At 36.2% G+C, this 26,891-nt stretch overlaps 2 pseudogenes; one reads left to right on the top strand and one right to left on the bottom strand.

Moving 5' to 3' along the window:
- The window catches only part of LOC109090364, a 35,614-nt pseudogene extending 35,186 nt beyond the window's left edge, over nt 1-428 (bottom strand).
- A 17,174-nt stretch (nt 429-17,602) lies between these two features.
- Nucleotides 17,603-25,669, top strand: LOC122142746 (annotated as a pseudogene).
- Nucleotides 25,670-26,891: the final 1,222 nt, after the last annotated feature.

Below are 26,891 nucleotides of genomic sequence, written 5' to 3'. Positions count from 1 at the left end.
GATCGCACAGTTAGGCTACATATGATTTTACCACAATACAGTAACTACACAATTAATTAACAGAATAAAAAGGTTTATTTTGCTTTGACAGCTTTCTTTCTGGTAAAATGTTAGCTCCGGTGTTTGGTTAACTTACACCACACATTTTGTCGGCATGTCTGAGTCACATTATAAAGGGCGTTTCAGCCTTATGTTCACTTGGCTTTAATTGCTTTTACTATCATTTACCTCCTTCTTCACGTTTCGCAGCAGTCTCTGGCGGGTCTCGGCTTCTAGAAAAGAAACAATAAATTATATAGCCTACACACACATAGAAAATGAATAGTTAAATATGAGAAAAAGTAAAAGGCAAACGTGTGATGCTGTTTAGAAGTGTTTCGAAAGATGAAAGCAGAATTTTTGTCGCACCTGCTGTTGTTGGTGGTCATGATTGTGGTATTGAGCTCTCTCGCGCTCCACTCCACTGACGCTTGACTGACTCGACTGGATGAAGACAACGCAGTTCAATGTCTCTGGCAGCAGGAGCTACTGTGAGATCACGTGACCCGCCAGAGCTATTCCTGCAACGGTGGAGATGGCAAACTCTCCGTGTATCAAGTAGTTCTACCTGGAGTGAATTAACCGTTAGAATTTCTGTTCATCTCAATGGCAGCTGCTCGGGTGTAGTAGTATTGGTTTGTAAATTGGTGTTTTAAACAAAAATTAGACGAATCATTCTTATGTTCGTTCACTGAAATCTCTCCCGGTTAAAGCTCGACTGTTTTGTTGGCAGACTAGAGCATTAGCAAATAGAATTTGGGTACCGTTTTTGAAAGAGCATTTCTTTGGTTGGAGCTGATGAACGAGACAATTGAACAATTCGCTGTTCTGTTCTAGGAATACGAGACTCAGCGGTAACTGTGCTGATATGCCTGTAGCAGTGTATGTCGAACAAACTCCAAAAAACAACTTCTGTGCGCCCAAAAAAATAAATAATAATTTGTCTGATAAGGGAGATTAACGTATACTTTAACGTATACCGACTTTTCCTGATAATATTTATGTCTAGGTTTTTTATCTGCCGTTTAGAACCATTTACGCCCGATTTACGAATGAATATACGGAGCCCTCACATGGCATGCAGGAAAAGTGCACCATATAGGCTACTATTTCGTTCCCTCGATTTTCACATGGCATGCAGGAAAAGTGCACCACCTCGACTGCTAAATAACTCGAGAGAACAAATTTTTAAATTGTGCGCACGATTTATTTATTTTTTCTTGCTTTTTTTTTAGGGGGATTTGTTTGTTTTACTCTTGCAAATCGATTATTTTCAATTAACCTTCCTTAGGGGTAAATGAACCTGGCTGAATCAATTTGAGATTCAGTCTGAAAGATTCGAACTACTCACTCACCCACGTTGCTACTGACTGAATCGACAATGAGAACAAGAAGAGAGTTGTATTAAAGTTATGTACCATAATCAATTCAAACCAAACCTGCAGATGCATCCTATCATTTGAGAACGACTCAACAAAGAGAAGCTATCAACACAATAACAGCACATAAAAGCACAGAAAGTACCATAGTAGCTATCAACACAATAACAGCACATATTAGATTGGGACTGGTTGCCCGGGGCTGAGCCCCGGCACAGACTCCAGAGCTTGACATTACGCTTCATTAACGCTGGACAAGTAACATGATTAAAACATCAGTAACCAAAAATAACAATGTAAACACCAAAACGCAAGTATTATTCAGATTTTATTACATTTAGAGTAAGTGGCGAATAGTGGATATAGCAACTGTATATAATACATCTATTGACAGTATAAGGTTGAGCTGCTGAGGCGAGGCTCACACAGCCTCTCCAGGAGAAATCAAAATGCACAACACTAACACCGTGACTACACCGGATTCTCCAGTAGAATGTAAAAAAAGATGGACGACACATTTCCTATTCCTTCTATTATAGAAAAGTGAAGCCAAAGCATCTCAGTATGGCCGCTGCCATCTTGAGTAAATGACGTCATTTAGAGCCAGAGTCTGCGTGATAACAAATACCTTAAATGACCCAAAACCATCTTTTGGAAAATTGTATTGGAAGTGTTATTTATTTTTTTTATTTTGACTCAAATCCCATTCGTTTACATGAAGTGGGCGGGCACACCCGGACACAACAATTGCCTCAACAGCTAAAGTCTTGCTGCATCCCAATTCGCCTACTTATACTATGCCCTAAAAGTATGTACTCTTTTTGTGAAGAAAGAGTACATACAAACCCGATTCCAAAAAAGTTTGGACACTGTACAAATTGAGAGTAAAAAAGGAATAGAATAATTTACAAATCACATAAACTTATATTTTATTCACAATAGAATACAGATAACATATCAAATGTTGAAAGTGAGACATTTTGAAATGTCATGCCAAATATTGGCTCATTTTGGATTTCATGAGAGCTACACATTCCAAAAAAGATGGGACAGGTAGCAATAAGAGGCTGGAAAAGTTAAATGCACATAAAAGGAACAGCTGGAGATCCAATTTGCAACTTATTAGGTCAATTGGCAACATGATTGGGTATAAAAAGAGCCTCTCAGAGTGGCAGTGTCTCTCAGAAGTCAAGATGGGCAGAGGATCACCAATTCCCCCAATGCTGCGGTGAAAAATAGTGGAGCAATATCAGAAAGGAGTTTCTTAGAGAAAAACTGCAAAGAGTTTGAAGTTATCATCATCTACAGTGCATAATCTCATCCAAAGATTCAGATAATCTGGAACAATCTCTGTGTGTAAGGGTCAAGGCTGGAAAACCATACTGGATCCCCGTGATCTTCGGGCCCTTAGACGTCACTGCATCACAATCAGGAATGCTACTGTAATGGAAATCACAACATGGGCTCAGGAATACTTCCAGAAAACATTGTCGGTGAACACAATCCACCGTGCCATTCGCCGATGCGGCATGGGCAGCTTACATATCTAGAAAGGCACCATCAATGCTGAAAGGTATATCCAAGTTCTAGAACAAAAATTATGCTCCCATCCAGACATTGTCTCTTTCAGGGAAGACCTTGCATTTTCCAACATGACAATGGCATCAATTACAACATCATGGCTGCGTAGAAGAAGGATCCGCGTACTGAAATGGCCAGCCTGCAGTCCAGATCTTTCACCCATAGAAAACATTTGGCGCATCATAAAGAGGAAGATGCGACAAAGAATACAGTTGAGCAACCAGAATCCTGTATTAGGCAAAAATGGGACAACATTCCTATTCCTAAACTTGAGCAACTTGTCTCCTCAGTCCCCAGACGTTTGTAGACTGTTATAAAAAAAGGGGATGCCACACAGTGGTAAACATGGCCTTGTCCCAACTTTTTTGAGATGTGTTGATGCCATGAAATTTAAAATCAACTTATTTTTCCCTTGAAATGATAAATTTTCTCAGTTTAAACATTTGATATGTCATCTAAGTTGTATTCTGAATAAAATAATAAAATTTGAAACTTCTACATCATTGCATTCTGTTTTTATTCACAATTTGTACAGTGTCCCAAGTTTTTTGGAATCGGGTTTGTACTTTTGAGTATGTAGAAGAATAGTAGGCAAGCTTTGGGACATATTGTGATGCCTTGTCCGGCCGGAGGGAAGAGACATAAACATAAAACCCATTATAAATATGATATAAACATGATTTCTAGTCCTGTTTTCATTTAGAAAGCAAAAACCATAGTAGTTTCGCTTTCTCAACGAAAACAGCGTCACAGAGTGAGCAGAGGCAGGAGGACTAGAGTGAGCCACAGCCGGCTTGAGTGAGCAGAGGCGGGCGGCTTGAGAACGGTGCGGCAGGCGGATTCTACGAAGGAGCGTATTTTGTGCGTGCGGCAACCACATGTGACGACCCCGGGCTGGACGCCGCTTCCTCCATGGTGAAAGCCCATTCGGGGATCCACAGTGCAAAGTTGATGTATTTCCTCAGCGGCCAGCACGGATCAGCTCCCAGGCATGACGAAGTGGATATCGTCATCTTTTGGAAGGCCAAAAAAAGTAGTTTTTCCTTTTCACAGTGAAACACACAGGGTCTATACGACATGGCGGCGGCGGCAACAACAATACTGCAACAAGAACAAAAGGTACGCCTCCTTTCTTTGCGTGAACATCTGGGTGGCGTTATGCAAATCTTCCCACATACTGATGTAGAGATTTGGGGGTGTGTTAGAACGAGCCATTTCATGGGGGTGTGGACGAGTGTTAACTTTTATAAAGAATATCTATTTTGATTTGAGACTTTGCAACTTTACAGATCTTCTTTATTCACCAAGAGCTTGTAACACTCCAAAGAGAAAGGAAAATTTGAAATCGCATCATATGACCCCCTTTAAGAAATTCAGCATCCTGAGGTAAAAATTCAAAATGGAAAGTTTTTATATTTAAAATACAGTTAGTTAGGCAACATCACACAACGTTTTCACCATTATGACTGTTTAATAGTTCTATAAAACAGATCAATAAGCAAATACAATAATATTAGATCACTTTTTAGCCGGAAACACAGTGCATCTCACAGCAACCACCCGATTCATTGCTGATTGATTCCATGTTTTGAACGAAACGGTTGAGTCAAAGTTTCATTAGCCCATGCATAAACATCTGATCTGATGAATCTGCCATTTGAATGAACTACTCAATGACTCACTCATTAAACGCTCACTACTGGCACTTACTGGCGTTTTAATTTCCACCATAATTTCTTGTTTGCATATTCAAAAATATTTAAAAATAATCTCATAATATAATTTAATGCAGTTGTATTTTTTTCAGTGTAAATGATTTAATTTGATAACATATAATCACATTATTATAATTTAATTTATAGATCAAATGTAAGAATCTGAAATGAACGTATTAATGCGATTAGTGGGAAAATGCCCCCTATAAAGGTAAAAAAAAAAAAAACCTTGGATAAAAAGTAAAACGCACGCAGATTATGTCACAGCTGATAGAAAACTGATGAGAATATTGCTTCATAAATACACACACAAACACACACACACACACACACACACAACACACACACACACACACACATATATATATATATAAGCTCAATACCATAGATCCCTCCCATAACAAATCCCAGTTTACCCCTGTTTATATGCCAAAAATAGTCTGAATACACATATAACTTTGAATGGCTGTCAATAGAGAAAAATGCTTATTTACCACTTAATCATGTAATTATAACGTGTATATAACGTGTCATCGGGGGCTAAATGAATTTTGATCTCCTGCTGCTGTCATTGTGGAAAAGCTTGAACAGCCTTTGCCTGACAGGTCACGTGATTAGCAGGTGCATCTGCTGCGTTTTTGTTTTTTTTTTTTTGACGTTTTTTGACACACACAAAAATGTCCTTAATAACTGACAAATATCACTGAAATATGTCTTCAGAAATCCAAAATATCTCTAACCATCCAGTCACATCTTCACTTGCCTAGCCAGCACATTTTTAGCAAATCAGAGACTCAAGATTTTAGGACATTTCTTCATAGAACACTATTTTGGAGAATGTACAGGAGGAAGAAATTTGGAAAATGACAGACGTTATCACAACGTTATCACATTTAAACCCAATTATAGATTATTTAATGTAAACTGTTAACAGATGAAATGCTGAATGGTACATGTAGCATCCAAACTTTTCCAGTGCTGCCTCAGTTCGAAAAAAGGATGATAGGTTGCAAAATCCTGCTGACATGCTTGTGACATTGACAAGAGCAGCATGCTATTGACATTGCTCTCTGCTGCACAGAAGATACAGCTGGAAAAAATAAAAGGAGAGATGGCAGTTTAAATCTACATTGAAAGTGCATCATGCTCCCACAGTGTTCCTTCATATGAAATGAAGAAAATCAGATTTTTTCTTTTTCTCTTTTGTGGATAAAGACACTCTGTTCCCACTTTTGAATTAAATTTAATTCATAATGGGTCAGAGAAAAAAAAAAAATGGAATGAGCTTAGGGTCCAAACCTTCAGCAGCTACATGTGTTGCTAAGCAACAGTGTAGGGCCCCAATGTTAACTGAGTAAAGTCTGAGAAAACTGTGATCTTTTCATCATCTCTGGGGGAAATGCCACCTCATTGTTGAAGTAAGACTTTCATACAATTACATTTTATCAAGAAAACCAATATATGGTGCAGAGTAAAAAAATAAATATAATATAATAAATAGAGATGATGGTGTACAAACATCACTTTTTATGGGAACTTAATTCAAAAGGGCTTCATGCTAATTTGGTGCTTAATTGAGAGCTCTGGACTTTTGAAATGTATACAGACTGTAATATAAAACAATGGCTATTGAGGTGGAAATTGACACCAAATGTGCTTGCATTAACTAAATTCATTGCCCTGTGTTCTCTAAAAGACAGATAATTCAAATACAACCAAATATAGTTATGTGTAGTTCTGTGATTTTGGAGCCCCTACAGTTAAGTGAGTGAAATCCAACATTTTCGCGGAATTTCGTACCAGCTCCCTCCATCCATCAGGCATTTGAAGGGGAGCGTGGGAAATAAACAGAAGCCAGTTTGCCTTATCGAAAATCAGTGTAACATCTGAATGATTCTGAAATCATGATTCTTGAAAAGGGACATTTCAAGGTGAAACATACATACAGTTGCTTTAAATGATGGTTTTAAGCTATATAGAAACATATAACTCAACGAAAGATGCAGGTAGCAGGTTGTTTCTTTAAAGAAACAATAATTGCTCAAGAAAGACATTCAGGCATGAAATTTAAAAACATAGGTCAAATTAATCACATTTAACAGCATATATAGCATATAAGAATATTTTATATTGTAGTCAAGTGTTCAAGGTAAGTGAGTCCCAGTCATGCTAGAGTTTTGGTAGAAAAGGTCATCCTGGATGACTCTCCATAGTGCAAAGGGCTATTTAGTAGGAGAGGGAACTGAATCAGAAATGAGCAAACAGTATCTGATTATGTATTTCTGGGCCTTGCCTTGATTACAGCCTTGCCTGCAGGCACAGCCACTCCATACCAACAGGCCTGCTATTGGTCATCATTCAAACATGTGAGTCATTAAATCAGTAATTAATTAATTCAAGGCTCTTGTGCATGACAGCACTTATGCAGATTGTGTGCTTTTTGAGGGAACCCCTACTTATTTATTTATTTTTTTTCAACTTTGCTTCATTGCATAACATTGTCTGTGATGGAAACCATTTTAACAGCAGTAAATAGATACCTTTCCCCAGCTTCTATAAGATGTATATGCTACCAAGAATCATAGTGTTAATTCTTAAATGGATATGTCAGATAGTGGTGAGTGGAATCTACATTTACACTTAGCAGATGGTGAAATTCATGTTAACTTATGAAACCTTAGTCTAAAGTGTTACCGAATAGATTTTGACAGCAGAGAGAGAAGTTGAAATGATTACTTAGGTAGGGATTTGTTGAATTAGCTGGTAAATAAAGAAAATCAGAATGCACACATGCTTAGACAGACATACTTTACAAACCAGATGGTATCTCCTCCATAAGGAAGAACATATAGAGTCGATATTCTAATTAAGACATTGTAAATCTTATAATGAGAAGAGAAGAAAAAAAAGCATATCAGTTCATGTGCACAGCTGTTCACAGTAAGAGATGAAAAGTGCAAATCATTACTGCCACATAGTAGTATCTAAATATAATAGCTAGTACGTAATTTTGATTAGCCCTGTACTGAACAGTTTGTCTAATCTAGAACATGCATTTTAGTCTCAAATGAATAACATTGCATTTTACTAGTGTTTTGTTGTTGTTAAAATAAAAATCACAGTCCTCATGTTACAATAATTCTATTTTTGCAATAGTATGATTTTGAATTTAGCAAAGTTAATCTGCGTCTCAAATGACTGTATATACTTATCCACTATGTTCTTAACCATGTAGTGTATGGAATATATAAGGTTATTTTGTCATTCATAATCGGAGTATGATAGCCCCTCCCTCTTCGCTACTTAATTAAAGCTGCAACAGTTGAGTTCATGAAGTGTCCAACATTCCATACTGTGTTTTTCCCCCGGGTATTTAAGTGCATCTTCCGGGTATTTAAAGTGCACTTTCCCTTTTTGTAATTTTCAGTGTGAACGCACTACTTGCACTTTGTATACTAGAAAAAACGTCATAGAATAGTGCATAAATACGCGATTTGGGACGCGCCTTTAGACTTTACTTGGATAAATGTGACAGATGGCATTATTTTATTCTGTAAAAGAGGTATTTCATGCAGTACACAATATCCATGATGTATTTTAGAAGATTTAAATTGAAGTTGTTAAGCACAAAGGACAAAAAAGAAGAAGAAGATGGAAAAAAGAATTCGCAATACATGGCAATGTCCGCTAGGTGGTGACTTTAAGACACCGATAGGAGAGCAGATGTAACACAGTATGTCTTAGTGTGCCTCAAAATAGTACAAACTGCTGAAACATATAAGTAGCAGTAATCACAAAATCTAGATGTAAAATCAGCATAAAAAATATTTAGTACCCAACTATGTAGAAAGATTTAAAATAAAAGATAAAAACAGAGCTTACTTCCCATGACAAAACACTGAAAGATTCCAGAAAAAAGCAAGGAATATCATGCTGCTATGTTCCCACAGGCTAATATTGTATATCAAAAAGGTTGGATGACTCAGTGATGATGATCGGATAGGTGAGGGCAGACCTAAAGGGGAAAGCTGTCATGTAGATTGAGCTGGCGAGAGGAGATACGGTCGATTTAGGTGGACAGGAGGCCAGACAAATCCACCACCATGCAAATCTAGTGTTCAGCCCAGGGCCTATGACTTATGAACTGGAAGAGGAAAATTGACAGGCAAAAAAGTTTTAATCCATGAAAAATGAATAAATCATTATTAAATTAACATCTCTACACAACAGATTGTGATGCTCAGAGCTCCATTAAAGTAACCATCCACATAAAAATGCAAATTTGCTGACAGTTTACTCACCCTCGGGCCATCCAAGATGTAGATGGGTTTGTTTCTTCTTTGGAACAGATTTGGAGAAATTTAGCATTACATCACTTCCTAACCAACAGATCTTGTGCACTGAATGGGTGCCATCAGAATGAGAGTCCAAACAGCTTATAAAAACATCACAATAATCCACAAGTAATCCACACGACTCCAGTCCATTAAAGTCTTGCGAAGTTAAAGGCTGCGTTTTTGTAATAAACCAATACATAATTAAAGCTTTTTTAACTTTAGCCCACCGCTTCTGGCCAAAATATCCATAATCCATAATATCTATAATCCATAATAACACTTCTTCCAGTGAAAAAGTCTGTCTCCTGTTCTCCTCTCACATCAAAATCCACCAACATATTTGTTTAGACCTGTTTTGGACTGGTTTTGCTTGTAAACAGCGCTTGATCTGCACATATTTCTCTCCTGATTCAGACAAAACAACGTTCTCACTGGAGAAAGCAATATTATGAATAAAGGACTTGTATTTTAACTGTTTGAGTGAAACATTCCTTTAAGTTTCCCAAACTGCAAAAGATGTTTTAGTAATAGCATTTTATCACATAGATGCTTTGATGCAGTATCATTACAGTTATTTCAGGTTTGTTCAGTGAAGCTTCATTAAGAGCCCCTTTAACATTCAAGGCTGAATGGGGACACCATTCAGTTGAAATGACTCTGGGAGACACCACACCTCACTTGACAGCCCACAGATCACATGATTCGCACCGGCTACATTTTCTGCTACATTTTTAGTGTGTATATCCTTCTCCAGGGGCCTACACAGTCTCTCCATTTTAAAACATTATTGCATTGTCTGCATTGACAAATGCAACTGGCAGAGAAGAAAGTGAAAGTGATGTGACATACAGCCAAGTATGATGACCCATACTCAGAATTCGTGCTCTGCATTTACCCCACCCAAAGTGCACACACACAGCAGTGAACACACACACGCCGTGAACACACACCCGGAGCAGTGGGCAGCCATTTATGCTGCAGCGCCCGGGGAGCAGTTGGGGGTTCGGTGCCTTGCTCAAGGGCACCTCAGTCGTGTTATTGCCGGCCCGAGACTCGAATCCACAACCTTAGGGTTAGGAATAAAACTCTCTAACCACTAGGCCACGACTTCCCCTATCATACATATCTCTTACGTAATTTTATAATAAAACCCTTCTGATAAAAATGACAAATCATGACGTTATATAGGCAAAATGGACTCCATTATTTATTTAGTGCCTTTATTTTATGAGAAAGGGTGAGAAAGGGGACAAGGGATCCATCAGGATGCAACCCAGGTCAGATTTGATTCTGGGTTCCCATTTTTTGTTCTGGGCATGTGCACTGCACCAAAGCTCTGACATGGACCCTGTTTTAACAAGGACAATACTTTGAAGGTTAAAATGGCTTTTTACAGTATTCCAGCTTTACTGATTTCTTCGGAAAGATGGCAATCAATTACATCAGCATGGTGTAGAATTATAAATGACAGTGCTACAATTATTTGGCTTTGTGTACAGACAACAAATGTATTTTCCAAGTGAGTGAACTAAGCGGATATCACAGAAACTGACAGCTGGCAACCTGAAGCTGTAAAAGAGAAATGGCACATCACTTACGGCAACAATTATGAAATACAAAATAATAAACCATAGTTATGTCTACTATACCGCTGAGTATACATCCACCTTTCCAAAACAAAATAAGTTTATCAGGAAATGGCTTTTTCAAGTTAGGCTGTTAGTGATGAAGATCTATCACACTGTCCTACTCCAGATCCCAAGAATTTTAACAGATGAGCCTGACAATTGTTAATATTAATTTTCATAAAAATGTTACATTAACTGAAAGCAAAATGTGTCAATTAGGTACTTTTATTTACTCCAGTGTGTTTAGGTGTAATTGAGTGTCAGTTTCTCTCTGCAGATGATGAGGTTGTAATGTGTGATGTCATCTGTCTGGGTAATGTCTGGGTAGACACTATTGAGTTTAGAGTTACAGTGTGTCTCTTCCATTTGTTTAAGTTAAAGCAAATATGTTTATGAAGGTCAAAAGTAGCCATTGTGAAAGGAAAGTCACAGTATGTGAGCCCTTCCTAATATTACAAGGAAAAAGTGAAGTGATTTTGTGGCTGGGCATGTTTATGCATAAAGTTGAGAAATGAATGTAAGGGTTTGTGATATATTTATAATAAGATACATTTCTCTGTCAGTTATATGTGTAGAAGAGGATAGAAGTATCCTCAACAGAACAGAGCTGGTCACACTTACTTGTTCTGTAAAAAAAAGAACAATTTCAGCTAAAGAGTTCTTTAAGATGATATGGTACTACTGTATATCCAAACAGCACAAATAAATGCAGATCAGTCATTAATAGTTCTAACACATTCACTTTGAAGTATATGCTGTTATGTCACATTATGGAGTCAGTCACATTATGTCAGAAAAATACTGAGTCACATTATATCCCCCATACGGTGATGCACAAAATACAGATGAAAGAGTTGTGCTCTTTTGAATATATAAAGTTATCAGCAGCTTCTGTGTGTGTAAGTGTGCTAAGAATGGATTACTCTCTCACAGAGGGCTTAAAGCAGTGGAAGGATAGTACTTCAGATGATAATGCTTTTTTTCTTTCCTTTTTTTTTCTAAGATGACAAGAACCTTGTGGTAGTGGTGGGTTAGTATCTCACAGAGGGCTTAGCATCTCACAATCACTTGCTCAGTTAATGCAGTGGAAGGATAGTACTTCAGATGATAATGCTTTTTTTCTTTCCTTTTTTTTTCTAAGATGACAAGTAATGATATAAAAGTTTATTTGTTTATTGGGACAATTATCAGTAACCATTCTCTTTTAAGTAATCAATGAAATATAGATTTTTTTATGTACATTATGAGTATTTCTGGTTGTAAATCTGTAGTGCACTGAAGCCATGAAAGGCACTGCATTAGCATGTTTATGATTAACATCAGAACTGAGCTTTACTCAAGTTAGCTTTAAGGAATTAGTTATGATATAACATTAAATACAATGTACAATATATACACATGGTATTTAAATAATTATAATACAACACAATATACAATACTCAATACACAACACAATACACAGTATACAGAGGTGTGTAGGTGAAGATTACAAATGAAATGAAACACACACACAGAAACATTTACCTAATTATTTAAAATTAAGAATATATTAAATTAAACTATATTAAACTATTAAATTAATAAATTAGAAAATTAGATTACAATTTCATCACTTAAATTAAGTTATAATGCAATTATAACAACCCTAATTCAATCCCTTAAAAGAAAACTTTTAATATATATATATATATATATTATATATATATATATATATATATATATATATATATATATATATATATATATATATATATATATATTTTTATCCAGTTGAGGATGACCCTGAATGCCCCAAACCATTTAAAAAGACAAAAGCTGAATCATGAATTATTGTTTTTCATATTGTGCTTCATATTTTTATTAAAAATGTGACAGTCTACCATTCAAAAGTTAGGGGGAAGTCAGAGAAAAAAAAACAATTCAGCAAAAATTTTATGATATGATGATGATGGAAAGGGTGATGGTCATGAATAAAATGCCAATGCATTCTATTCATATCAAAAGTAAATGATGATGTTTGTCATGCAGTAAGATTATAGGCCAAAAGACATGATCACATAATATATAACATGCTGCAACAAGCAACAGCTGGTTCTGGACTTGTATTCACATGATAAAGCAGCTGTCAGTCTGCCGTTCAGCAGCGCTCTGCTTACAGCCCTGTGTGATCCGAGTAGACATTCATTGATGGGCAGCAAGGCATGTTGGGGGGGTCCTTGTCAGCCTGATGTTCTTTTAACCGCACACATGAACTCCCCCTGAAAACAGTACCCAGCAACTTACCTAGGCTTTAACATAGGGGGTCTATTGCGCTTCGGGACTCAGCTGCTCTTTTAACCTGATCTGATGCCAGTTCCCTGTTCTTACACTTCACCCCCAGTAATCACAGGAGAAAATCAAAACTGTTTTCACATCAGCTCCCTGGAACCTACAAAAGATTGAATGTTATGTCACATTCAGCATCAAAGCATGTGTTAATATATGTCAGCTTATACTTAGCAGGAATCAACCTTGATGTAAGAACTCTGGATCAGGGTCAGCTCAGGTTCTGATGATCCTTAATGCTTTATATCAATGCTTTGATGTAGCACTAATACAACAGAAAGAGATCAATTCATACATAAAACATGACTTTATTATTTGAATGACTCTGGAGTAAGTGCTGGTATATTGACTGAATAAATCTGAGCAAACTGGCAAGCCAGCCTAAAGGTTCTGGTTTATTTTAGCTATCAGCGATGTAGTTTGCACTGTAAAAGCCCATGCACAGTACCAAAATTACTTCTTCCTATTACACCTGGTTGTAGTGTAGTTAGGTTTGTTTTTTTTTAGAGGATTTTTTTTGTAAGAAGCTTCTTTAATGTTGTAATTTATTAATGTTGTATGATGCTTTTTTGTGTTGTTGTTTTTTTTTGATGATGATGAAAGTAGTATGATCTAAGTAAGACCCACTAAGCCAAGACCTACTTGGCCAATGCATAAAGACTTTGGCTGAAAAATCTTGCAAGGTGTGCAGTATGATCTGTGCAGTGACAGATAATACTATAGCAGAGCAAGGCTGATAATAAAGTCATTGGCAGATTTTGTTTCAGGAAAAATAGGGTCCTTTTTCCTTGGACAAGTTCAAGTTACAGTTAAATAACTTTCTCAGGAAAAAAAAACATTCTCAGGGTTAATTGTCAAAGATCACAGGAAATGCTTTCAAACTATTTCCTGTAAGGATTATTCTAGAACTAAGCTGTAGTTAATTGTTGCTTTTATATTAGGTGGTAATGCTGTCTTAAAGTAAATTTAAATTATATAAACATAAAAATATTAATGTGTGACTGTAGATAGTTAATACTCCTGAAGTCAGCTGTGTTGTACAACATGTGATCTTTTTCTATGTCTTACACACTCACAGGAAATAGCTTACTTCCACATTGCAAAATAAGGTGGATATATTGAACATTTTTTTCTGTGCTTACCAAATTATTAAAGCTAAATTGGATATATTGTAATTTTTTTTGTTTTGTTACCTGGATGGTGCGACTGACCAATCAGAATCAATTATTTAAGAGAGCCACGTGTGGGGATTTCTTAAGATATGTGCATAATATATAATACTATGAATATACAGATTTGTTATGATTTTTTTTTGTAATGCAGGTCTAAAATTCTTAAATCAAGTGATTCCACTGTATTTGCAGCATGGCTGTGTTATGGAGGTGAATTGAGAGGAATGTTGAATGTACCTACAATGAACACAATATTGCACTACGAAGGTATTAAACATGTCCTGCAGTTATAATTTATGAAGCTTTATGAATTTATTAATATCAGAATGAGTAGCAATGAATGTACCTCTCTTAACATGGTCCATTAATTCTATATTAATGGACTCAAGTTTGATTGCAAAAACACTTGAACGAGTTCTGTTCAAACAAGTCTCTGCCTTTCTCACACAGAACAATCTTCTGGACAGCAACCAATCTGGCTTCAGAAGTGGATATTTGACCGAGACTGCCTTGCTCTCAGTTGTTGAAGCCCTAAGACTGGCAAGCCCTAATACCGGCTTCCAAATCTTTTATACTTATCTTACTGGATCTGTTCGCTGCTTTTGATACGGTGAACCACCAGATTCTCCTGTCAACCCTATTGGAAAATGGCATCTCAGGAACCGCAAGTCAGTGGTTTGAGTCTTACCTCTTAGATAGGTCCTTCAAGGTATCTTGGAGAGGTGAGGTGTCCAAGCCGCAACATCTAGCTACTGGGGTGCCTCAGGGCTCTGTTCTTGGACCACTTCTTTTCTCTGTCTACATGGCATCATTAGGTTCTGTCATTCAGAAACATGGCTTTTCATATCACTGCTATGCTGATGACACTCAACTCTACCTCTCATTCCATCCGGATGATCCGACGATAGCTGCTCGCATCTCAGCATGGCTAACAGATATTTCTTGTTGGATGATGGACCATCACCTTCAACTCAACCTGGCTAAGACAGAACTGCTTTTGGTTTCAACAAACCCATCACTTTATCAAAATTTCACCATCCAGTTAGGCTCATCAACCATAACTCCTTCAAAAACAGCTAGAAATCTTGGAGTTGTGATTAATGATAAGCTGAATCTCTCAGACCATATTGCTAAAACTGCGCGGTGGTGCTGATTTTTTGATGATACATTATTAGGATAATGAGGTTTTTTTTTTCAGAACATGCAACACAACTCCTTGTTCAAGCTCTTCTCTATCGAGGCTCGACTATTGCAATGCTCTCTTGGCAGGTCTTCCAGCCACTTCTCTCTCTACAATTAATCAAAAATGCCGCTGCAACTTTAATCTTTAATGAGCCGAAAAGAATGCACGTCACACCTCTGTTCATCAATTTGCACTGGCTACCAGTAGCTGCTTGCTTGTAGGCATTAATGTTTGACCACAAAACCACCACTGGCTCTGCACCCCTTTACCTAAATTCATTACTTCAGAGTTATGTGCCCTCTAGAAGCTTGCGTTCTGCAAGTGTACAACGCATTATTGTGCCATCTCAAAGAAGCACAAAATCATTTTCATTAACTGTTCCCTCCTGGTGGAATGACCTGCCGAACTCAATCCAATGTCCTTAGCCATCTTCAAGGAATGACTAAAAACACATCTGTTCCATATTTATTTGACCCTTTAACTCTAGCACTTTCAATCTATTTTAATTCTACTTTATCTATTTATCTTATTTTTTAATAAAAAAACACTAACTTTCTATGTTTTCTAATCTGTCTACTTGTTTTTCTTTTCTTTGTATGTGTGTGTGTGTATATATAAATACCTTGCTACATGTATTGCGTTAGGCTAACAGAGACTTGTCATTTGCACTTACATATTGTTGCTCTTTTGCTATTTTTGAATGCTTCTATTGTCCTCATTTGTAAGTCGCTTTGGATAAAAGTGTCTGCTAAATGACTAAATGTAAATGTAAGTTATCTTCTCTTTCACTTGGGCTATGATCCGGACCTTGCGAAGGGCTTCCATTTTTCGAGTCTAATGTTATTTACTGCACTCTCTAGCCAGTGACCTACACGATTACTGCAGTCTCCATATCTAGTTAGGACTTTTTCGATTAGCCAGTGCTAAAAGCGGTGGATTTGATTTCAAACTCTTTTTATTAGGTTTACCTAACGAGGACAGTTAGACCACAGAGCAGATACACTCTCCTGGATCTCCAGTAAATACTATTACATCTGCCTACTCAGGAAGCCAGGGAAACTTAAAATGTTATTCACACTGCTCTGCTGTCAAAATAACATGGGCCTGAAACCTCACAATCCATTCTTCATCCAATACAATGGCCTAATGCCAGGTGTAGGATACAGGTCAAGACAATAAACAACTTGAGTAAACAAAAACATATTGCAAATCTGGTTTCACAATAAAAAATAAATAAAATGAAATTAGAGTATTTTACATTTGATCACATTTTATGCTTGTCAGACATGATATTGACTAAATGAAAGTCACCACACACCACACTTGTTGGATTAAAAATATTGATTTTTACCTTAAACTGGACCCCCCCCCCCCCCAAAAAAAAAAAAAAAAAACTTATATCCTTATAGGTTATATCCGAAATATTCATTTCTAATTCACCCTAACACATACATGTGTGTTATACTATGGGTGAATCAGTTTTTTTTTTATTTCTTTAATCTAGCTCTGTTTTTTATGTTGGTAGCTATATGCCTCATAAGTTTTGATTTTGAGACAGTTTGATTTTGTAAGCAAATGATGACAGATTCAATAAAAATCAACAAACTTTCCATCTTTGTCTAACTTGTCACAATTTCATCCAGTTCTTCTCGATGTGAGTTTTCATACTTTATTTCTTCAACACAATTAAATTCAATATGCTAGAAAAAAAAAAACACAATGAACTCATCACTGCAGTTTATAACTGTAACATCTACCATGAGATTTCCTAAATGTTTAAGTCAAAATTTGTTTTAGTGGGTTGATATTTTTAGTTACAGTACATGATAATGGGTTTTTAGCTGATATAAGGTGGTCATTAGCTGATCTTAGATGGTAAATATCTGGCTGACCATCTGTCACGATCATCTTGACCATCTTATATGACCAGTACATGGTTTGTTGCTGGTCCAACAAGTTCTATCAGCTTGAACCAGTTTTAGACCAGCTAATAATCAGTTTAGGCTAGTCAGTAACCAGACTGAATTGGCTGTTTATCTTATTTTTATTTTATTTTTCAAGCGGGGGAAAAGCTTGTATTAGTTTAATGTTTAAAATTTTAATGTTTATTTTTTTTTTTTTATTTTAGTATTTAAGGATTGACCATGCTTTTCTTGCCTCGTCTTCAAAAAAAAAAAAAAAAAAAAACATTATTACGTTGACAAATAGAGCAATATTTCTTGAGGACCTAAGCGCGCTCTTGCAGAGGTCCATTTGAATGATAGCGGTGGGCACGCGGGATGTCAGGGGTGAGTGATGGTGTCGCGCGCATCTCCCGCGTGTAATCTCATTCGTTCAAAGCTCTCGCGCTCAGGTGGGGGACTCTTGGTTAATCCTCAAGCTTTTACTCCCACCAGTAGGGAAATCAACCACAGCAGCATGCTGCGGTCCCCCGCGCAGCCTCTTTTGACCGCACATCGAGCATAATCCAAAAAAAATATTCTTACTACTTTTTACTCTTGGAAAAAAAAAACTCACAAAAGGCACTTCTTACGCAGTTTATAAGTACTTCTGCAGTTTGCCAAGTCACCGGGACCAGCGAAGATGCCCCACCAAGAACAAGTGATGGTTCACGGGAACCTCTGCGCCCCGGGTCCTCCAAACAACGCCGGGTACAACAGCAACCCGGTGCCCGTCATCATTCAGACAGAATCCCGCGATAAATGGAGCAAAAAAATGGATTTTCTTTTATCAGTCATTGGGTTTGCTGTAGACCTCGGAAATGTTTGGAGATTTCCTTATATCTGTTATCAAAACGGCGGCGGTAAGAGTTTTGAACTCAGTTTGTATTTAGTTTTTTTTTTAACTTTTTTTCTTTCTTTTAATTGTGTCTGTTTTACTTTGACAAGTGAAATAATACATTTAAAAGCTGGTGTCGATGGCCGGATGAGCTGTCCATGGTGCTGAAATTATTTTTTGTGTTTATTTTAAACGTTTGACAAACCTATTTTGTCAAAAAAAAAAAAAAAAAAAATAACAAACCTAACTACAGAGTAAGCAACTTAAACTGTTTTCTGATAATATCTTACACTAAACCTTTTCAGCTCAATAAAATGTAAAATGTAGGTTTAATTGGTGGCTTACATTTTTAAGCAAAATTAAAGTGTTGCCAACACCACAACCAATTTAACCGCTTCGTCCAATTTTAATAAAAAAGAAAAAAAAAAGAAATTGTTGAATCGAGTAATAAAACATTAACATCGAATAGAAATAACATACATTTTGTGAAAATTGAAATGAATGGAAACAAAGATTTCCATCCATCACCATCATGAAATGTATTCTACAGTGCATAATTTCCTATTTATAAAAGGTGAAAACAACTAATGCTTTCGTAAGATACCTGAAAGCTCCTATTTCTTTCTTTCTTTCTTTCTTTTTGTTTTGGTATGTTTTCTGAATTTCTTTTGTCTTTTTTCTTTCTTTTTTTCTTTCTTTTTATTTAAAAAAAAACAAACAAACATATTGACATAACAAACCTGAAGTCAAACGTTAAAAAAAAAATGTTTTTCAGGCTTTTTCACACGTGGTTTCCCCTGTTTCCGCCATGGGATTATTTGCCTTTTTATATTACACTGTTTACTATATTATTTTTATATATTATTTTTTTGGTTTTTATTCTCAGTATATAAAATAATACTTATAATTGTTTATTTAAACGTATGCACCAGTGCACCTGTGAAGCAGACATGGCCAGCTGCAGTCATCATTCATGTAAAGGCTATTCATTATTTAACCTGGGCAGATACTGAGATCAACAAGTGTCAGACTGCAAATCTCATCTCAAACCCTTTTTTTTTTTTTTAGCATACTGGTTTATGAAATCATTGAAATGAAATGTAACAGGCTTTATTAACATACAGAAATACTCACAACATACAGACATGGCGCTTTAATCTGTTATAATTGTGTTCTTCAGGTGCATTTCTTATTCCATATGTCCTAATGGCTGTATTTGGTGGGGTGCCACTTTTCTATATGGAGTTAGCTCTGGGACAGTTCCACAGAACAGGTGCCATATCCATATGGAAACATATTTGCCCTATTTTCAAAGGTAAGAATCATGTAATCTAAATCTGTCTCATATACAGTATTGTAATGTTTTTAGCTTTAAAGATCTATAAATTTTCACATTTCTAAAGTCCTAACTTTGAAAAGGTTGGAAAAGTCTAGATGGATATAAAATTAAAGAATAAGAGACTAATACACAGTCACAGAGATAGATGGAAAGAGAAAAATGACACTCAGACTGAGAGATTTCATTAACAAAACACTGACATCATTTCCCCTTCCCTGTCAGGTATTGGTTTCGCCATCTGCATCATTGCACTGTATGTGTCCTTCTACTATAACACCATCATCGCCTGGGCTCTGTTCTACTTCTACTCCTCCTTCAGCAGCACTCTGCCCTGGACCAGCTGTGATAATGCCTGGAACACAGAAAAAACTGCACTAACTACTTCGGAAAAGACAACGTGACCTGGACTAACTACTCACGCCTCACCTGCCGAAGAGTTTTACACGTAAGTGCATGTAAGTGGCTGCACTGAAAGAGGGCAAATATGGCAGAGAAAGAGAGAGGGAGGCCGGAAAGGGAAAGATTTAGCAAAGAGATATAACAATAGGAAAAAACAGCATTGTAGACGAATATGTCGCAAATATGGACTACTACAAATCTCAGTAGAAAAGGTTGAACAGTCAAACCAAAATTTATTGAGACACTTCACACATTATCACAGTTTATTCACTATAGTTTAGAAAATGGTAATAAAGTATGACAAGAACTTAAACTGAGTTAAACTGTGTCGGAACAAATTCATCTTGATAATGTCAGATAACACTTAAGCAAAACATGGTCAGGTCAAAGTGTCTGAATAATTTTTGGTCCCAAATTTTTATCAGTTTTACTGGTAGTCCATAAATAATTTTTGGTCCCAAATCTTTATCAGTTTTACTGGTAGTCTTTTGCTATCATCACTTACATATGAACTGCCCCCACCAGTAAAAAAACACAAAATGACATGTGATGTCTGAATAATTTTTATTTTTGACTATATATATATATATATAATATATATATATATATATATACATATATCTATATATATATATATATATATATATATATATATATATTACAAATTAAATTCAAAGATCTTGAGCTACAGGAACAGCTTGAAGTACATTTAATCTTTCAGTTAAGGGCCAAAAGAACTGCAAAAAGACTGATAAAACTTTTCAGTTTGTGGAGAATTGTGTTCATATTTTGCATTGTGCCCACATTTCTTTCTTATACATCAGAACCTATTTGTCCAGTAAACTTGTGTACATTAAAGTGTTATATGCATATACTTTTGTGGTTCAGGTCAGTTTCAGACTGCACATTTGTAAACCCTTCTTAAAACAGGAGGAATGTCCTGGCAGTCCATGAATCATCTGGGCTTGGGGATGTGGGATACATTCGCTGGCAGCTCATGCTTTGCCTCTTCCTCATCTTCACCATCGTCTACTTCAGCCTGTGGAAAGGAGTCAAGACTTCAGGAAAGGTTACTGAGTCCTAAATTATTAAATGATGCATGTTTTATCATTTGAGGAAAAATCATTCCACATCCTCTCATCCTCACGTGTCTCTCTCAGGTAGTATGGGTGACTGCCACCCTGCCGTATGTGGTGCTGTTGATTCTTATGATCCGTGGTGCCACTTTGCCAGGAGCGTGGAAAGGAGTGGTGTTCTACCTCAATCCCAAATGGGAGAAGCTGAAGGAGACCAGCGTGAGTGCTTTTCTCTTAGAGGCTCTCAGTCTTTTCTCTTAGTGTCTAGCATTCATTATTGTTAAATTAGATTGCGTTGTTTCTTGACATTCTTTACTTATCTTGTTACCTCTTTAAATGTATTCATGTGCTGTTTTGATGGCAAAATGCATGTAAGTGTTTTTATTTCATGCAGTAATAAAATGGACCTCAGGCATTTGGGCAGAAACTCGTGAATCACTAGTAGCTGAACTGACTAGGGAAAAAATATGGACTTCATAAAGGGCATATTTCTTCATAAATTTTGAGATAAGTTAATAATACGGAAAAAAAGATAAATAAAGGACTGTTGTCATAGGTATATAAATGTTCGGTGAAGGCAATATGTAAACTGCATTTTTAATCGTGTGACTATATAAGCCCGTACTGTTTGCTAGGTGAGGCAGCGCTGCAGAGAACCGTGATGAGAACCAAAAATAAAGCACTAGGGGCTAATGAGATGCGTAATTGGCACAGATTTTTTTTTCCATCATGAAAGGCCCTCATACTCATTGACACACACGTTCATGCAGATGCACATACACACGTTTCTCTTCACACAAATCTTCAGATGTGATCAAGCACTGCTTAAACCCAGTATTCTGTGATGTCATTGTATTCAGCATAGTGAATTTTAAAGATTATTATTATGATTCAAACCACATTTTCATGTGTTTGTCTCTAGCCACACTTTTTTTTTAAAGTATCTAATATTTTGTAGGTATGGGTAGATGCGGGCTGCGCAGATCTTCTTCTCTCTTGGTCCTGGTTTTGGTGTTCTGCTTGCCCTGTCCAGCTACAATCCCTTCAACAATAACTGCTACAGGTACAGACAAAACCTTCATTTTCATCACATTGATCTACTGGAGTTTCTGTTTATCAGCATTTGCACTGAGTTCTTCATGGTTGTTTAATATAAAGGATATGAAAATAATATCTAGTTTGAGTTAATACCTGAATCATAAATTAATTATTTGTACATATACTTCTGTTCAAATGTTGGGGTTGGTATGATTCTTTAAGTCTCTTATGCATAATAAATCTGAATTCATTTGATCAAAAATGCAGTTAAAACAGTAAAATTATGAAATACTATTACAATTTAAAATGTTTTCTATTTGAATATATTTTACAATGTAATTTTATTCCCGTGAAGCTGGATTTTTCTTCTTTTAAAGCATCATTACTCCAGTCTTCAGAGATCCTTCAGAAATCATCATATGCTGAATTGCTGCTAAAGAAACATTTATTATTATTATTATTATTTTAATTCTTACTGAGCCCAATGCTTTAAACGGTAGTTTATGAACAGAACAACAAAACAGACCTGCCAGTTGTGGCCAAATTGATGCCCACTCACTCTTAATTCTGATTCTATCTATAGCTTAGCCATTTATTTACATTTTGGCTCTGTGTCCACTAACTGAGGAGAAATGCCATCAAACTGAACTAGGCCCTGATGAATCATATGATGAAACCCAAACAAATGCTCTTCCCCATGAGTAAATGATGTAAAAACAAGATTAGAACTGCAAATTATGTCCAGTTTTGAAGAGATGAACAGGCAGCATAGTTTGAGTGAGGGGAAATTGAATTGTGTAGTACTATAAGAAACTGTGAGGAGGCACATTGGCAATCTAAAGGGATCAAGTCATATCTAAGGATGAGAATATCACATAGACTTTTTTTTAAATTTAGTTTGTAATAATTTTTTTTTGTTTGCGATTTGTACAGAGATGCTATTGTAACCAGTCTGGTGAACTGCCTGACAAGTTTTTGTGTCAGGATTTTGTTATTTTCACTGTCCTGGGATATATGGCTGAACAGAGAAATGTAAACGTTGAGGATGTAGCCAGGGACAAAGGTGAGCTTTCCTTTTTTGCTTTTCAATAGTTCAATAATTTTGAGTTTTACTGTAAGTGTGCTGCATCAAACCCAAAATAGCATACAAGACTTTCAGCCCTGTAAATAAAGCATTTCGTTTTTTAACTCAAGGTTGTCTTTTGACTTTCTGCACCTCCTCTAGGACCCAGTCTGCTCTTCATCACGTATCCAGAAGCCATAGCAAACATGGTTGGGTCGACTTTCTTTGCCATCATCTTCTTTGTGATGATGATTACTCTTGGACTGGACAGCACTGTACGTATACACTTGTACCTGTGAATGTACAGAAACAAATATAGAGTATATAGCTGCATGTGAAGTCAGCAAAAGTATAAGATTTATAGAAATATAGATATGAAAAATGAATGACAGAGAGAACTAGATTTGTATATCCAGATAGAAATACCATTGTTTGCAAGAAAGCAACAAAATATTGGTATAGTGAAACATTTGTTTTTAAGTTTGGCTCTGTTAAAATTACATGTCATCAGAGCAGTCATAAACTTTGTTGTCATCATGGCAATCAGCACACATCTTGTTTTCTTTTGGCTGTGCATGAGAATCGATACATAACACTGTCTTTGCTATAGATAAAGACTGAAAGAATGAAGATACTAATTATAATTCAGTCTATGAAATTTATACAAATATGCTACTGAGTGATATTAATGTGAGACTTTTACCTTTTGAAGTTTTCAAAAACCAATAGTATGTCAAATTCTGAAATGATCTACAAAGAATCCTGAATGTAGTTGGTATAAAGAAAGAAAATGATGAACAAAGAGTAGAACAACAAGAAAGAGATATTTCAATACAGTCAATACTGCTTTGCAAAATATATAATTGCATGTTCATAAGGTTTTTTTGTGTGCTTTCTTGCCTCAGTTCGGTGGGCTAGAGGCCATCATCACAGCTGTAATGGATGAGTACCCAGATACCCTGTCCCATCGGAGAGAGCTGTTTGTTCTTGGACTGGTGGTTGTTTGCTTTCTGGGCTCTCTCAGCACCCTTACTAATGTGAGTTTCAGTCAACTTCTGATCTCAGTTTGTTGACATTTATAATAAGAATATTTCAGCAGTGCGGAATTAAAATTATAATAACAGAGTACATAATATAAAATCTAGAATTTGATTGTCTATCTTGCAGGACAGGTGGGTTTTAAAGATGAAAAATTATGTTTGACCAAATAATGTAACTGAAAAATTGCTGACAGACAGACAAAGTTTGGCACTTTATTTAATGTAACATTTTTTTATTAATTTATTATTTTTATTTTGGCAAGGGTGGTGCATATGTGGTAAAATTACTAGAAGAATTTGGAGTTGGTTCTCCATTATAGCTATAGTCTTTCTGGAGGCCACAGCAGTATCCTGGTTTTATGGTAAGATTTTTTACTATATAAAACTATAAAAAAAAAACACACACACACACACACCCACATAAACACACACACACACACACACACACACACACACACACACACACACACACACACATATATATATATCATGTCTAAGTGTACATGAACAAAAATTTCAGTATATAAAAATAAACAAATTTATTTAATTTTCTCCAGGTATTAACAGATTCAGCAATGATATCAAATCAATGTTGGGCTATACTCCAGGACTCTTCTGGAAAGTGTGTTGGGTTGCTATCAGCCCAGCTTTTCTTGCTGTAAGTTTGAAACAAAAGATGTTTTTTGACAGTATGTGCAAAGTTTGTGAAATGTTAAAGTCATCTTTCATGCTCCAAAACTATTTAAGCACCCACAACCTTCTTTTCCACCCTTATTACCTTTATTAATCTCATTCCCTTACCTGTCCCACACAGTCACAATTCCCAGTCTGCAAATGTCAAACGGCATGCACTCTTACAGCCTAATATTCCTCAGATAATTCTGCATGCATCACAGCTAACCTCAACACAATAATTTTTTTCATACTGTTCCTGTTATTCTTTTTTTCATAAAAAAACAAACAAACAAAAAAACCTTGATAAACGGCTGCCACTTTCATCTCCTGAGACAGTGTTTTGAGACATTATTTGAAATGCTGGAGAGAAGACATTTGTCACTGTTCCTTCAAGACACAAAGGCCACCGCTCTACAATTTTCCAGTCTCCATAGACCACAAAAGGATGTGTAAGGTCTACAGGATAATGTGGACCTTTTGAATATAAAATAATCTGATCAGAGTCTCACTCTAAAGGATGTTTTCAAACTTATTCAATCCATCTGAACTCACACAAAAAAACTGCAGTGACCTATAACCTAATCTGAATGAATGTGGTTAAAACACTTTTAAAAGTATAATATGAATTTCAAAATGGTTTTACTGTTTATAAATAGACTTTTCAAAGCACCTGCATTTTATAAATAACAGTTTTATTAATTTTAATATGAATGCTAATTGCTAATTTAACTCACTAAATATTTTTCCTGTTTATTTCTTTAGTACATTATTATCAGCTCACTGTTGAACCCTCAGCCCCTCACGCTATATTGACTACGAGTTCCCAGACTGGAGCATCACGGTCGGTTACATCATCGGAGCTTCCTCTTTCATGTGGATCCCCATCTACATGGTGTACAAGCTTGTGTGGACCCCAGGCTCTCTTAAACAGGTGAGACAGTAGTTGAATAAAATAACAACTACTCCCAATTGAAAAGCATTTTTGTAGATCTCATGAGAAACCTCTAAGGAATGGTTCACCCAAAAATGAAAATTTGCTAAATAATTTACTCGCCCTCAGGCCACCCAAGATGTAGATGAGTTTGTTTCTTCATCGGAACAGATTTGGAAAAATGTAGCTTTACGTCACTTGCTCACCAAAGGATCCTCCGCAGTGAATGAGTGCCATCAGAATGAGAGTCCAAACAGCTGATCAAAACACAATGATTCCCAAGCAATCCACATGACTCAAGTTCATCAGTTAATGTCTTGTGAAGTGAAAAGCTGCATGTTTGTAATAATCAAATCCATCAAGATGATTTTAACTTCAAATCATTGCTTCTGGCTAAAATATGAGTCCTCTATCCATAATATTGATTTCAATAGTGAAAAAGTCATCTCGTATGAGTTAAGAGAGAAATATGGACAGATAATGCACCGTTTAGTGAAAACAGTGCAAAATAGTTCTGAACAAATCTGTCAGTGGATCTTGACGTGAGAGGACAACAAGGGATGGAGGAAGCGTTATTGTGAATTATGGACTTGTATTTTGACTAGAAGCAACAGTTTAAATGTAAAACGTATCAATAATGGATTTGTTTCTTATAAATATGCAGCTTTCACTTCTCAAGACATTAATTGATTAGCTGGCTGTGTTGTGGAATTATATTATGATATTTTTTGTCAGCTGTTTGGATTCTCATTTCGGCACCCATTCACTGCAGAGGATCCAAGTGATGTAATACTACATTTCTCCAATTCTGCTCCGATGATACATATAGTTTGATCTGGAGGGTGTATATTTTGGTTTTTCAGTCAATTTTAAGCTAATTTTAATTTTTGGGTGAACTATTCCTGTAAGTTATAACATGGGTGAAGTTGCTCACATGATGTTTTCAATCTAATTTCAGCGTCTTGCTGTATGTCTGCGACCCAGAGAGAGAAACACTGCCAGACATTCACACTGACAGCATGGGCTAAGCCCTATACCATAGACCACTGAGAGCAAAAACAGCAAAAACATAACTCACATAAAAAAGCCACATATATTGAGTTACATGCGTCCACAGCAAAATAAGCAACTTTTGCATAGGTTTAGGGATTTGTCCAATTATAATACAAAGAGTAATACAAATGAAATAAATA

This window comes from Cyprinus carpio, chromosome A5, assembly GCF_018340385.1.
Source record: "Cyprinus carpio isolate SPL01 chromosome A5, ASM1834038v1, whole genome shotgun sequence".
NCBI lineage: Eukaryota > Metazoa > Chordata > Actinopteri > Cypriniformes > Cyprinidae > Cyprinus > Cyprinus carpio.
The sequence above is the reverse complement of the archived record's forward strand: the minus strand, read 5'-3'. Positions and strand labels throughout refer to the sequence as shown.